The 5,000-nt window shown below is 51.7% G+C and overlaps 1 non-coding gene across 1 annotated transcript in view; it reads left to right on the forward strand.

Annotated features, from left to right (window-relative positions):
• The first annotated feature begins 4,267 nt into the window (after nt 1-4,267).
• The window catches only part of LOC124560832, a 1,910-nt gene continuing 1,177 nt past the window's right edge, over nt 4,268-5,000 (forward strand). The window contains exon 1 of the ribosomal RNA XR_006969340.1: nt 4,268-5,000. This exon is cut by the window's right edge and continues 1,177 nt beyond it. This is a non-coding gene — a ribosomal RNA (small subunit ribosomal RNA).

Raw genomic sequence — 5,000 nt, forward strand, 5'->3', positions numbered from 1 at the left:
TAACCCGTATTGTGCCTTAACCTAACCCGTATTGTGCCTTAACCTAACCCGTATTGTGCCTTAACCTAACCCGTATTGTGCCTTAACCTAACCCGTATTGTGCCTTAACCTAACCCACGTTGTGCCTTAACCTAACCCACGTTGTGCCTTAACCTAACCCACGTTGTGCCTTAACCTAACCCACGTTGTGCCTTAACCTAACCCACGTTGTGCCTTAACCTAACCCACGTTGTGCCTTAACCTAACCCACGTTGTGCCTTAACCTAACCCACGTTGTGCCTTAACCTAACCCACGTTGTGCCTTAACCTAACCCATATTGTGCCTTAACCTAACCCATATTGTGCCTTAACCTAACCCATATTGTGCCTTAACCTAACCCATATTGTGCCTTAACCTAACCCATATTGTGCCTTAACCTAACCCATATTGTGCCTTAACCTAACCCATATTGTGCCTTAACCTAACCCATATTGTGCCTTAACCTAACCCATATTGTGCCTTAACCTAACCCATATTGTGCCTTAACCTAACCCATATTGTGCCTTAACCTAACCCATATTGTGCCTTAACCTAACCCATATTGTGCCTTAACCTAACCCATATTGTGCCTTAACCTAACCCGTATTGTGCCTTAACCTAACCCGTATTGTGCCTTAACCTAACCCGTATTGTGCCTTAACCTAACCCGTATTGTACCTTAACCTAACCCGTATTGTGCCTTAACCTAACCCGTATTGTGCCTTAACCTAACCCGTATTGTGCCTTAACCTAACCCGTATTGTGCCTTAACCTAACCCGTATTGTGCCTTAACCTAACCCGTATTGTGCCTTAACCTAACCCGTATTGTGCCTTAACCTAACCCGTATTGTGCCTTAACCTAACCCGTATTGTGCCTTAACCTAACCCGTATTGTGCCTTAACCTAACCCGTATTGTGCCTTAACCTAACCCGTATTGTGCCTTAACCTAACCCGTATTGTGCCTTAACCTAACCCACGTTGTGCCTTAACCTAACCCACGTTGTGCCTTAACCTAACCCACGTTGTGCCTTAACCTAACCCACGTTGTGCCTTAACCTAACCCACGTTGTGCCTTAACCTAACCCACGTTGTGCCTTAACCTAACCCATGTTGTGCCTTAACCTAACCCACGTTGTGCCTTAACCTAACCCACGTTGTGCCTTAACCTAACCCACATTGTGCCTTAACCTAACCCATATTGTGCCTTAACCTAACCCATATTGTGCCTTAACCTAACCCATATTGTGCCTTAACCTAACCCATATTGTGCCTTAACCTAACCCATATTGTGCCTTAACCTAACCCATATTGTGCCTTAACCTAACCCATATTGTGCCTTAACCTAACCCATATTGTGCCTTAACCTAACCCATATTGTGCCTTAACCTAACCCATATTGTGCCTTAACCTAACCCATATTGTGCCTTAACCTAACCCATATTGTGCCTTAACCTAACCCATATTGTGCCTTAACCTAACCCATATTGTGCCTTAACCTAACCCATATTGTGCCTTAACCTAACCCATATTGTGCCTTAACCTAACCCATATTGTGCCTTAACCTAACCCATATTGTGCCTTAACCTAACCCATATTGTGCCTTAACCTAACCCATATTGTGCCTTAACCTAACCCATATTGTGCCTTAACCTAACCCATATTGTGCCTTAACCTAACCCATATTGTGCCTTAACCTAACCCATATTGTGCCTTAACCTAACCCATATTGTGCCTTAACCTAACCCATATTGTGCCTTAACCTAACCCATATTGTGCCTTAACCTAACCCATATTGTGCCTTAACCTAACCCATATTGTGCCTTAACCTAACCCATATTGTGCCTTAACCTAACCTATATTGCGCCTTAACCTAACCCATGTTGCGCCTTAACCTAACCTATGTTGCGCCTTAACCTAACCTATGTTGCGCCTTAACCTAACCTACGTTGCGCCTTAACCTAACCTATATTGCGCCTTAACCTAACCTATATTGCGCCTTAACCTAACCTATATTGCGCCTTAACCTAACCTATATTGCGCCTTAACCTAACCTATATTGCGCCTTAACCTAACCTATATTGCGCCTTAACCTAACCTACGTTGCGCCTTAACCTAACCCACGTTGCGCCTTAACCTAACCCACGTTGCGCCTTAACCCAACCCACGTTGCGCCTTAACCCAACCCACGTTGCGCCTTAACCCAACCCACGTTGGGCCTTAACCCAACCCACGTTGCGCCTTAACCCAACCCACGTTGGGCCTTAACCCAACACACGTTGGGCCTTAACCCAACACACGTTGGGCCTTAACCCAACACACGTTGGGCCTTAACCCAACACACGTTGGGCCTTAACCCAACACACGTTGGGCCTTAACCCAACACACGTTGGGCCTTAACCCAACACACGTTGGGCCTTAACCCAACACACGTTGGGCCTTAACCCAACACACGTTGGGCCTTAACCCAACACACGTTGGGCCTTAACCCAACACACGTTGGGCCTTAACCCAACACACGTTGGGCCTTAACCCAACACACGTTGGGCCTTAACCCGCTCTGTAATTGTCATACGACGCGTTAAATTAGTGTAGTGTTGCCTAACTGCAACCCCCGCAATATAGTTTGCTACTCGCACTGCCTGGTCCCCAGTGTATCGCTTCATGTTAAACACCTTGCAGCGATACACTGTAATGTGGATGGCAGCAGGACGTACATGCTCAATGCCCTTCGCAGTTGTTCATTGGCATTCGCATGGCGAAGCACTTAGCCTACGCTGTGGTACGGCCTGTGTCAACTGTCCGCTGATGTTGTACGTCCAAATCACACACTGTACTGCACATTGGTCCTCATGTACTGAATGATACATCGTGGTACATGTGACCGTACAACGACTGCGCCAACAACGGCGAACCATGCGGTCCAACTGTTGTGCACTCAGCTATGTGTCGTCTCCCTATAAGAGCCGGATTGCAGTGTGGTATGCCCTGGATGGCGATCAGCATGAGCCGTCTGTTGATGTAGTGGCGCGTGTTGTCAGACGTAGTCGTCTCTTCTCACACACCGTGACAGCATGGTGCACTGCGTTCCACATCTGCGACATGCGACAGAGGCCGGTTGACAGTCGTTCGCGCAATGGACATCGCATACGTACGGGGGCCACCTTCCACGTGTTCGCGAAGCGTGCACATGTTGTTGCGTGTATGTGGGCAGACATAGTGTGTCGTGACACCTGACACAGGCATGCAACAATCGTTGAATTTGCAAATGGCGATGGACGTCTACGTTTGCTGGTGACGTTACGCAAATGAACAACTGGTAAACCGTTGTGGTGCGGTTGTTCTCGCTAGAGGTGAATCAGTGATGGCGACGATCGGTTGAGCTACCAACCGGTTGTTTCAGCGATACCCACCATGCCCACGAACGTGAATGGCATGTGGGTGTGAAGCGATACGCGGCGGTGGCTGGGTGGGACCGTCCCCGGCCGGTGAGGGGGGGCCTCCCGGCGTGCTGGCCGCGCGGTGCGTGGGCGCACGCGCTACAGCCGGCTGGTGGGGGCGGCCAGTGGCAGGCGCGCCGGCCGACGGAGGCGGCAGGCGGCGCAGCTGCGCGCCGGCGCACCCTGCACGCGGCGCCGTGCGGCCAAAGTAGGTCCTCGCGGGCCCGGTGCGAAGCGCGGTGGACATCTGCAGTGTGCTGGTCCGATTGAGGACTGTGTGCGCTGAGGATGCGCCGCCGCCCGGCGCTCGGCGCCGCGACGCCGTCTGCTGCTCGGTCGCCTCTGCGGTTCTCGCAGGTGGTTTGTATCGCAGCTGTGCGGACGTGTTGGCGCGTGCGCTGTGCTGGGAGAGTTCGCTTCGGCACCCAAGTGGGGCTTTTGTCCTTCTGTGGCGCTGGCGTTGGAGCTGCCGGCCACCGTAGGTGGCGCGTGTTGTCTCCCGCCGGCAATGCCACGACAGCACGCTCCCGGGCCTCTGTCGGCAGCGGCAAGCTCAGTTGGGAGCACGGGTGGTCGCACCTAAAGCGTCTACTCGCCAAACTCCGGGCGATTGCGCCTCTCTCGAACCCGACCAAGTACTTAGGACGGCGCTGCGCGCCGCCGGGACCTGAGAGGGTTTCGAGGTGTATCGTGCAGGGGAGCTCAGCCTCCTCCTGTTTGCAGAATAATTGAGCGGACGCTTGCGTGTTCGCGCGGGCCCCCGGGACACACTCCCGGGCGGCCGGCTGCTCAGCTCTAGTTGACGCAGCTCCCTGGTTGATCCTGCCAGTAGTCATATGCTTGTCTCAAAGATTAAGCCATGCATGTCTCAGTACAAGCCGCATTAAGGTGAAACCGCGAATGGCTCATTAAATCAGTTATGGTTCCTTAGATCGTACCCACGTTACTTGGATAACTGTGGTAATTCTAGAGCTAATACATGCAAACAGAGTCCCGACCAGAGATGGAAGGGACGCTTTTATTAGATCAAAACCAATCGGTCGGCTCGTCCGGTCCGTTTGCCTTGGTGACTCTGAATAACTTTGGGCTGATCGCACGGTCCTCGTACCGGCGACGCATCTTTCAAATGTCTGCCTTATCAACTGTCGATGGTAGGTTCTGCGCCTACCATGGTTGTAACGGGTAACGGGGAATCAGGGTTCGATTCCGGAGAGGGAGCCTGAGAAACGGCTACCACATCCAAGGAAGGCAGCAGGCGCGCAAATTACCCACTCCCGGCACGGGGAGGTAGTGACGAAAAATAACGATACGGGACTCATCCGAGGCCCCGTAATCGGAATGAGTACACTTTAAATCCTTTAACGAGTATCTATTGGAGGGCAAGTCTGGTGCCAGCAGCCGCGGTAATTCCAGCTCCAATAGCGTATATTAAAGTTGTTGCGGTTAAAAAGCTCGTAGTTGGATTTGTGTCCCACGCTGTTGGTTCACCGCCCGTCGGTGTTTAACTGGCATGTATCGTGGGACGTCCTGCCGGTGGGGCGA

Source organism: Schistocerca americana, unplaced genomic scaffold (genome assembly GCF_021461395.2).
Source record: "Schistocerca americana isolate TAMUIC-IGC-003095 unplaced genomic scaffold, iqSchAmer2.1 HiC_scaffold_112, whole genome shotgun sequence".
In the NCBI taxonomy this organism is placed as follows: Eukaryota; Metazoa; Arthropoda; class Insecta; order Orthoptera; family Acrididae; genus Schistocerca; species Schistocerca americana.